At 55.0% G+C, this 10000-nt stretch overlaps 3 non-coding genes across 3 annotated transcripts in view; all 3 read left to right on the top strand.

Annotated features, from left to right (window-relative positions):
• Positions 1 to 1515: 1515 nt before the first annotated feature.
• On the top strand, positions 1516 to 3325 carry LOC144424907 (small subunit ribosomal RNA). Its single transcript, XR_013477126.1, has one exon. It is a non-coding gene; the product is annotated as a small subunit ribosomal RNA (ribosomal RNA).
• A 298-nt stretch (positions 3326 to 3623) lies between these two features.
• On the top strand, positions 3624 to 3777 carry LOC144424820 (5.8S ribosomal RNA). Its single transcript, XR_013477040.1, has one exon. It is a non-coding gene; the product is annotated as a 5.8S ribosomal RNA (ribosomal RNA).
• A 4699-nt stretch (positions 3778 to 8476) lies between these two features.
• The window catches only part of LOC144424920 (small subunit ribosomal RNA), a 1810-nt gene continuing 286 nt past the window's right edge, over positions 8477 to 10000 (top strand). The window contains exon 1 of the ribosomal RNA XR_013477139.1: positions 8477 to 10000. This exon is cut by the window's right edge and continues 286 nt beyond it. This is a non-coding gene — a ribosomal RNA (small subunit ribosomal RNA).

Raw genomic sequence — 10000 nt, 5'->3', positions numbered from 1 at the left:
AAACGTGCAAGCATACTAACCTAACCCTAGGTAAGGCATGTCAGAGCGAAAGACAGTAATTTCGAATGAGCCAAGAAAGAGCGGTGCGGGGCCGGTCGGAGCGCACCCTTTTCTCGGTGGCTGGCGGGCGAGAGAGTGCTGCGTCGCCGGCATCGGCGTCGAAAGAAGCCGAGCCGAAAAAAGTTAAAGTACAAACGTGCAAGCATACTAACCTAACCCTAGGTAAGGCATGTCAGAGCGAAAGACAGTAATTTCGAATGAGCCAAGAAAGAGCGGTGCGGGGCCGGTCGGAGCGCACCCTTTTCTCGGTGGCTGGCGGGCGAGAGAGTGCTGCGTCGCCGGCATCGGCGTCGAAAGAAGCCGAGCCGAAAAAAGTTAAAGTACAAACGTGCAAGCATACTAACCTAACCCTAGGTAAGGCATGTCAGAGCGAAAGACAGTAATTTCGAATGAGCCAAGAAAGAGCGGTGCGGGGCCGGTCGGAGCGCACCCTTTTCTCGGTGGCTGGCGGGCGAGAGAGTGCTGCGTCGCCGGCATCGGCGTCGAAAGAAGCCGAGCCGAAAAAAGTTAAAGTACAAACGTGCAAGCATACTAACCTAACCCTAGGTAAGGCATGTCAGAGCGAAAGACAGTAATTTCGAATGAGCCAAGAAAGAGCGGTGCGGGGCCGGTCGGAGCGCACCCTTTTCTCGGTGGCTGGCGGGCGAGAGAGTGCTGCGTCGCCGGCATCGGCGTCGAAAGAAGCCGAGCCGAAAAAAGTTAAAGTACAAACGTGCAAGCATACTAACCTAACCCTAGGTAAGGCATGTCAGAGCGAAAGACAGTAATTTCGAATGAGCCAAGAAAGAGCGGTGCGGGGCCGGTCGGAGCGCACCCTTTTCTCGGTGGCTGGCGGGCGAGAGAGTGCTGCGTCGCCGGCATCGGCGTCGAAAGAAGCCGAGCCGAAAAAAGTTAAAGTACAAACGTGCAAGCATACTAACCTAACCCTAGGTAAGGCATGTCAGAGCGAAAGACAGTAATTTCGAATGAGCCAAGAAAGAGCGGTGCGGGGCCGGTCGGAGCGCACCCTTTTCTCGGTGGCTGGCGGGCGAGAGAGTGCTGCGTCGCCGGCATCGGCGTCGAAAGAAGCCGAGCCGAAAAAAGTTAAAGTACAAACGCGATGCTAATGAGCGAGCCGTTGTCTCGACTAATATGTAGGGGGCGTTCGATCGAGCGTCTGGCTTGAGCGCTTGTCGGCCTAGCAGAACGGTCGCATTGTTATGCCCGGGTTTTAGGCACCGCTGCAGGCGGCCAGCAGAGCTCTTGTTTGTGCGAAACTGAATGGATCGAGCCCGAGAGAGGGCGAGCAAAGAAAAAACGCAAATCGCTCCGCCTGGCACTGCCGGCGAGAGCGTGGACGTCGCGGCCAGCGACTGTCGAAGCTGAGTACGGCCGCAGGCGATCGCCTCGGTCTTAAACGAATGCGACGAGCACGCGCCGGGCGGCCCAGCAAGGGCCGAGCGCAGCTGTCGCAGCTATCTGGTTGATCCTGCCAGTAGTGATATGCTTGTCTCAAAGATTAAGCCATGCAGGTGCAAGTACGAGTTCTCGTAAAGCGAAACTGCGAATGGCTCATTAAATCAGTCTTGGTTTATTTGGTCTCGTAAGCGAAGTGGATAACTGTGGTAATTCTAGAGCTAATACATGCATTAAGCGCCGACTTCGGGAGGCGCGCTTTTATCAGATCAAAACCGACCGGGTTCGTCCTGTGACGTTTGATGACTCTGGATAACCACGCGGATCGTACGGTCTCTGCACCGACGACGTATCATTCAAGTGTCTGCCCTATCAACTGTCGAAGGTACGCTACGTGCCTACCTTTGTGATAACGGGTAACGGGGAATCAGGGTTCGATTCCGGAGAGGGAGCCTGAGAAACGGCTACCACATCCAAGGAAGGCAGCAGGCGCGCAAATTACCCATTCCCGACACGGGGAGGTAGTGACGAAAAATAACAATACAGGACTCTAACGAGGCCCTGTAATTGGAATGAGTACATCCTAAAACTCTTAACGAGTATCCATTGGAGGGCAAGTCTGGTGCCAGCAGCCGCGGTAATTCCAGCTCCAACAGTGTATGCTAAAGTTGTTGCGGTTGAAAAGCTCGTAGTTGGATTTTGGGCGAGCGCCGCCGGTCCGTCGCAAGGCGTGTCACTGGTTGCGTTCGCCTCACCTTCGGTTCTCCGTCGGTGCTCTTGACTGAGTGTCGGCGGTGGCCGATAAGTTTACTTTGAAAAAATTAGAGTGTTCAAAGCAGGCTGTTCGCCTGCATAGTGTTGCATGGAATAATGGAATAGGACCTCGGTTCTATTTTGTTGGTTTTCGGAGCACGAGGTAATGATTAAGAGGGACAGACGGGGGCGTCCGTACTCTGCCGTTAGAGGTGAAATTCTTGGATCGGCGGAAGACGAACTACTGCGAAAGCATTCGCCAAGAATGTTTTCTTTAATCAAGAGCGAAAGTCAGAGGTTCGAAGACGATCAGATACCGTCCTAGTTCTGACTATAAACGATGCCAACTAGCGATCGGGAGGCGTTACCATGACGACCTTTCCGGCAGCTTCCGGGAAACCAAAGTCTTTGGGTTCCGGGGGAAGTATGGTTGCAAAGCTGAAACTTAAAGGAATTGACGGAAGGGCACCACCAGGAGTGGAGCCTGCGGCTTAATTTGACTCAACACGGGGAAACTCACCCGGCCCGGACACAGGTAGGATTGACAGATTGAGAGCTCTTTCTTGATTCTGTGGGTGGTGGTGCATGGCCGTTCTTAGTTGGTGGAGCGATTTGTCTGGTTAATTCCGATAACGAACGAGACTCTGGCATGCTAAATAGTTACGCGACCTTCTCGGTCGGCGTCTAACTTCTTAGAGGGACTAGTGGCGTTTAGCCACACGAGATTGAGCAATAACAGGTCTGTGATGCCCTTAGATGTCCGGGGCCGCACGCGCGCTACACTGAGTGAAGCAGCGAGTGTCTAACCTAGGCCGAAAGGTCCGGGTAACCCGTTGAACCTCATTCGTGATTGGGATAGGGACTTGCAATTGTTTCCCTTGAACGAGGAATTCCCAGTAAGCGCAAGTCATCAACTTGCGTTGATTACGTCCCTGCCCTTTGTACACACCGCCCGTCGCTACTACCGATTGAATGGTTTAGTGAGATCCTTGGATCGGCCCCGTCGCGGCTGGCAACGGCCGCGTCGGCGTGTCGAGAAGACGATCAAACTTGATCATTTAGAGGAAGTAAAAGTCGTAACAAGGTTTCCGTAGGTGAACCTGCGGAAGGATCATTACCGAAAGTGGTGGTAGGCCCCGGCCGACCGCGCACTTAATTGTCTTTGGGTGCCGCCGAGAGGGCGGCCGTCAATCGGGGTTCCGCCCCGTGCGACACGCGTAACACGTTGGCATAGCAAGGCAGCCGAGTGCGATGGTGGCTTCTGGGCACCGCGCTCGATGTGCCGCCGGCCCAGCCCGGCGGTCGCTCGGCGCCGTTTGTTGGTGTTTTTGTGCAGTTGTTGTCGGTGGTGGTTTTGTGGTCGATCCCACAGTGTGACGTCCGCGCGCTTCGGCGCCGGGCGAAACGTCGAGGACGACTCTTAACGGTGGATCACTCGGCTCGCGAGTCGATGAAGGACGCAGCCAAGTGCGAGAAGTAATGTGAATTGCAGAACACATTGAACGTCGACCTTCTGAACGCGAATTGCGGTCTCGGGTCAATCCCGGGACCGCGTCTGCCTCAGGGTCGCGTTCGTCCTCACCCGAGGGCCGTCGCCTGGCCTCTGCGAAGACGGCCGGGCGTCGCCCCAAGTTGAAGCGGTCGCCGAGCTTTCTCGGCGCGACCGCGTGTCCCGTACACCGCCGGCCCCAGCATACTAACCTAACCCTAGGTAAGGCATGTCAGAGCGAAAGACAGTAAACTCGAATGAGCCATGAAAGAGCGATGCGGGGCCGGTCGGAGCGCACCCTTTTCTCGGTGGCTGGCGGGCGAGAGAGTGCTGCGTCGCCGGCATCGGCGTCGAAAGAAGCCGAGCCGAAAAAAGTTAAAGTACAAACGTGCAAGCATACTAACCTAACCCTAGGTAAGGCATGTCAGAGCGAAAGACAGTAATTTCGAATGAGCCAAGAAAGAGCGGTGCGGGGCCGGTCGGAGCGCACCCTTTTCTCGGTGGCTGGCGGGCGAGAGAGTGCTGCGTCGCCGGCATCGGCGTCGAAAGAAGCCGAGCCGAAAAAAGTTAAAGTACAAACGTGCAAGCATACTAACCTAACCCTAGGTAAGGCATGTCAGAGCGAAAGACAGTAATTTCGAATGAGCCAAGAAAGAGCGGTGCGGGGCCGGTCGGAGCGCACCCTTTTCTCGGTGGCTGGCGGGCGAGAGAGTGCTGCGTCGCCGGCATCGGCGTCGAAAGAAGCCGAGCCGAAAAAAGTTAAAGTACAAACGTGCAAGCATACTAACCTAACCCTAGGTAAGGCATGTCAGAGCGAAAGACAGTAAACTCGAATGAGCCATGAAAGAGCGGTGCGGGGCCGGTCGGAGCGCACCCTTTTCTCGGTGGCTGGCGGGCGAGAGAGTGCTGCGTCGCCGGCATCGGCGTCGAAAGAAGCCGAGCCGAAAAAAGTTAAAGTACAAACGTGCAAGCATACTAACCTAACCCTAGGTAAGGCATGTCAGAGCGAAAGACAGTAATTTCGAATGAGCCAAGAAAGAGCGGTGCGGGGCCGGTCGGAGCGCACCCTTTTCTCGGTGGCTGGCGGGCGAGAGAGTGCTGCGTCGCCGGCATCGGCGTCGAAAGAAGCCGAGCCGAAAAAAGTTAAAGTACAAACGTGCAAGCATACTAACCTAACCCTAGGTAAGGCATGTCAGAGCGAAAGACAGTAATTTCGAATGAGCCAAGAAAGAGCGGTGCGGGGCCGGTCGGAGCGCACCCTTTTCTCGGTGGCTGGCGGGCGAGAGAGTGCTGCGTCGCCGGCATCGGCGTCGAAAGAAGCCGAGCCGAAAAAAGTTAAAGTACAAACGTGCAAGCATACTAACCTAACCCTAGGTAAGGCATGTCAGAGCGAAAGACAGTAATTTCGAATGAGCCAAGAAAGAGCGGTGCGGGGCCGGTCGGAGCGCACCCTTTTCTCGGTGGCTGGCGGGCAAGAGAGTGCTGCGTCGCAGGCATCGGCGTCGAAAGAAGCCGAGCCGAAAAAAGTTAAAGTACAAACGTGCAAGCATACTAACCTAACCCTAGGTAAGGCATGTCAGAGCGAAAGACAGTAAACTCGAATGAGCCATGAAAGAGCGGTGCGGGGCCGGTCGGAGCGCACCCTTTTCTCGGTGGCTGGCGGGCGAGAGAGTGCTGCGTCGCCGGCATCGGCGTCGAAAGAAGCCGAGCCGAAAAAAGTTAAAGTACAAACGTGCAAGCATACTAACCTAACCCTAGGTAAGGCATGTCAGAGCGAAAGACAGTAATTTCGAATGAGCCAAGAAAGAGCGGTGCGGGGCCGGTCGGAGCGCACCCTTTTCTCGGTGGCTGGCGGGCGAGAGAGTGCTGCGTCGCCGGCATCGGCATCGAAAGAAGCCGAGCCGAAAAAAGTTAAAGTACAAACGTGCAAGCATACTAACCTAACCCTAGGTAAGGCATGTCAGAGCGAAAGACAGTAATTTCGAATGAGCCAAGAAAGAGCGGTGCGGGGCCGGTCGGAGCGCACCCTTTTCTCGGTGGCTGGCGGGCGAGAGAGTGCTGCGTCGCCGGCATCGGCGTCGAAAGAAGCCGAGCCGAAAAAAGTTAATATACAAACGTGCAAGCATACTAACCTAACCCTAGGTAAGGCATGTCAGAGCGAAAGACAGTAATTTCGAATGAGCCAAGAAAGAGCGGTGCGGGGCCGGTCGGAGCGCACCCTTTTCTCGGTGGCTGGCGGGCGAGAGAGTGCTGCGTCGCCGGCATCGGCGTCGAAAGAAGCCGAGCCGAAAAAAGTTAAAGTACAAACGTGCAAGCATACTAACCTAACCCTAGGTAAGGCATGTCAGAGCGAAAGACAGTAAACTCGAATGAGCCATGAAAGAGCGGTGCGGGGCCGGTCGGAGCGCACCCTTTTCTCGGTGGCTGGCGGGCGAGAGAGTGCTGCGTCGCCGGCATCGGCGTCGAAAGAAGCCGAGCCGAAAAAAGTTAAAGTACAAACGTGCAAGCATACTAACCTAACCCTAGGTAAGGCATGTCAGAGCGAAAGACAGTAATTTCGAATGAGCCAAGAAAGAGCGGTGCGGGGCCGGTCGGAGCGCACCCTTTTCTCGGTGGCTGGCGGGCGAGAGAGTGCTGCGTCGCCGGCATCGGCGTCGAAAGAAGCCGAGCCGAAAAAAGTTAAAGTACAAACGTGCAAGCATACTAACCTAACCCTAGGTAAGGCATGTCAGAGCGAAAGACAGTAATTTCGAATGAGCCAAGAAAGAGCGGTGCGGGGCCGGTCGGAGCGCACCCTTTTCTCGGTGGCTGGCGGGCGAGAGAGTGCTGCGTCGCCGGCATCGGCGTCGAAAGAAGCCGAGCCGAAAAAAGTTAAAGTACAAACGTGCAAGCATACTAACCTAACCCTAGGTAAGGCATGTCAGAGCGAAAGACAGTAATTTCGAATGAGCCAAGAAAGAGCGGTGCGGGGCCGGTCGGAGCGCACCCTTTTCTCGGTGGCTGGCGGGCGAGAGAGTGCTGCGTCGCCGGCATCGGCGTCGAAAGAAGCCGAGCCGAAAAAAGTTAAAGTACAAACGTGCAAGCATACTAACCTAACCCTAGGTAAGGCATGTCAGAGCGAAAGACAGTAAACTCGAATGAGCCATGAAAGAGCGGTGCGGGGCCGGTCGGAGCGCACCCTTTTCTCGGTGGCTGGCGGGCGAGAGAGTGCTGCGTCGCCGGCATCGGCGTCGAAAGAAGCCGAGCCGAAAAAAGTTAAAGTACAAACGTGCAAGCATACTAACCTAACCCTAGGTAAGGCATGTCAGAGCGAAAGACAGTAATTTCGAATGAGCCAAGAAAGAGCGGTGCGGGGCCGGTCGGAGCGCACCCTTTTCTCGGTGGCTGGCGGGCGAGAGAGTGCTGCGTCGCCGGCATCGGCGTCGAAAGAAGCCGAGCCGAAAAAAGTTAAAGTACAAACGTGCAAGCATACTAACCTAACCCTAGGTAAGGCATGTCAGAGCGAAAGACAGTAAACTCGAATGAGCCATGAAAGAGCGGTGCGGGGCCGGTCGGAGCGCACCCTTTTCTCGGTGGCTGGCGGGCGAGAGAGTGCTGCGTCGCCGGCATCGGCGTCGAAAGAAGCCGAGCCGAAAAAAGTTAAAGTACAAACGTGCAAGCATACTAACCTAACCGTAGGTAAGGCATGTCAGAGCGAAAGACAGTAATTTCGAATGAGCCAAGAAAGAGCGGTGCGGGGCCGGTCGGAGCGCACCCTTTTCTCGGTGGCTGGCGGGCGAGAGAGTGCTGCGTCGCCGGCATCGGCGTCGAAAGAAGCCGAGCCGAAAAAAGTTAAAGTACAAACGTGCAAGCATACTAACCTAACCCTAGGTAAGGCATGTCAGAGCGAAAGACAGTAAACTCGAATGAGCCATGAAAGAGCGGTGCGGGGCCGGTCGGAGCGCACCCTTTTCTCGGTGGCTGGCGGGCGAGAGAGTGCTGCGTCGCCGGCATCGGCGTCGAAAGAAGCCGAGCCGAAAAAAGTTAAAGTACAAACGTGCAAGCATACTAACCTAACCCTAGGTAAGGCATGTCAGAGCGAAAGACAGTAATTTCGAATGAGCCAAGAAAGAGCGGTGCGGGGCCGGTCGGAGCGCACCCTTTTCTCGGTGGCTGGCGGGCGAGAGAGTGCTGCGTCGCCGGCATCGGCGTCGAAAGAAGCCGAGCCGAAAAAAGTTAAAGTACAAACGTGCAAGCATACTAACCTAACCCTAGGTAAGGCATGTCAGAGCGAAAGACAGTAATTTCGAATGAGCCAAGAAAGAGCGGTGCGGGGCCGGTCGGAGCGCACCCTTTTCTCGGTGGCTGGCGGGCGAGAGAGTGCTGCGTCGCCGGCATCGGCGTCGAAAGAAGCCGAGCCGAAAAAAGTTAAAGTACAAACGCGATGCTAATGAGCGAGCCGTTGTCTCGACTAATATGTAGGGGGCGTTCGATCGAGCGTCTGGCTTGAGCGCTTGTCGGCCTAGCAGAACGGTCGCATTGTTATGCCCGGGTTTTAGGCACCGCTGCAGGCGGCCGGCAGAGCTCTTGTTTGTGCGAAACTGAATGGATCGAGCCCGAGAGAGGGCGAGCAAAGAAAAAACGCAAATCGCTCCGCCTGGCACTGCCGGCGAGAGCGTGGACGTCGCGGCCAGCGACTGTCGAAGCTGAGTACGGCCGCAGGCGATCGCCTCGGTCTTAAACGAATGCGACGAGCACGCGCCGGGCGGCCCAGCAAGGGCCGAGCGCAGCTGTCGCAGCTATCTGGTTGATCCTGCCAGTAGTGATATGCTTGTCTCAAAGATTAAGCCATGCAGGTGCAAGTACGAGTTCTCGTAAAGCGAAACTGCGAATGGCTCATTAAATCAGTCTTGGTTTATTTGGTCTCGTAAGCGAAGTGGATAACTGTGGTAATTCTAGAGCTAATACATGCATTAAGCGCCGACTTTGGGAGGCGCGCTTTTATCAGATCAAAACCGACCGGGTTCGTCCTGTGACGTTTGATGACTCTGGATAACCACGCGGATCGTACGGTCTCTGCACCGACGACGTATCATTCAAGTGTCTGCCCTATCAACTGTCGAAGGTACGCTACGTGCCTACCTTTGTGATAACGGGTAACGGGGAATCAGGGTTCGATTCCGGAGAGGGAGCCTGAGAAACGGCTACCACATCCAAGGAAGGCAGCAGGCGCGCAAATTACCCATTCCCGACACGGGGAGGTAGTGACGAAAAATAACAATACAGGACTCTAACGAGGCCCTGTAATTGGAATGAGTACATCCTAAAACTCTTAACGAGTATCCATTGGAGGGCAAGTCTGGTGCCAGCAGCCGCGGTAATTCCAGCTCCAACAGTGTATGCTAAAGTTGTTGCGGTTGAAAAGCTCGTAGTTGGATTTTGGGCGAGCGCCGCCGGTCCGTCGCAAGGCGTGTCACTGGTTGCGTTCGCCTCACCTTCGGTTCTCCGTCGGTGCTCTTGACTGAGTGTCGGCGGTGGCCGATAAGTTTACTTTGAAAAAATTAGAGTGTTCAAAGCAGGCTGTTCGCCTGCATAGTGTTGCATGAAATAATGGAATAGGACCTCGGTTCTATTTTGTTGGTTTTCGGAGCACGAGGTAATGATTAAGAGGGACAGACGGGGGCGTCCGTACTCTGCCGTTAGAGGTGAAATTCTTGGATCGGCGGAAGACGAACTACTGCGAAAGCATTCGCCAAGAATGTTTTCTTTAATCAAGAGCGAAAGTCAGAGGTTCGAAGACGATCAGATACCGTCCTAGTTCTGACTATAAACGATGCCAACTAGCGATCGGGAGGCGTTACCATGACGACCTTTCCGGCAGCTTCCGGGAAACCAAAGTCTTTGGGTTCCGGGGGAAGTATGGTTGCAAAGCTGAAACTTAAAGGAATTGACGGAAGGGCACCACCAGGAGTGGAGCCTGCGGCTTAATTTGACTCAACACGGGGAAACTCACCCGGCCCGGACACAGGTAGGATTGACAGATTGAGAGCTCTTTCTTGATTCTGTGGGTGGTGGTGCATGGCCGTTCTTAGTTGGTGGAGCGATTTGTCTGGTTAATTCCGATAACGAACGAGACTCTGGCATGCTAAATAGTTACGCGACCTTCTCGGTCGGCGTCTAACTTCTTAGAGGGACTAGTGGCGTTTAGCCACACGAGATTGAGCAATAACAGGTCTGTGATGCCCTTAGATGTCCGGGGCCGCACGCGCGCTACACTGAGTGAAGCAGCGAGTGTCTAACCTAGGCCGAAAGGTCCGGGTAACC

The sequence above is a fragment of the Styela clava genome, chromosome 6 (genome assembly GCF_964204865.1).
Source record: "Styela clava chromosome 6, kaStyClav1.hap1.2, whole genome shotgun sequence".
NCBI classification, from domain to species: Eukaryota; Metazoa; Chordata; class Ascidiacea; order Stolidobranchia; family Styelidae; genus Styela; species Styela clava.
This window is presented reverse-complemented; position numbering and strand designations above follow the sequence as displayed.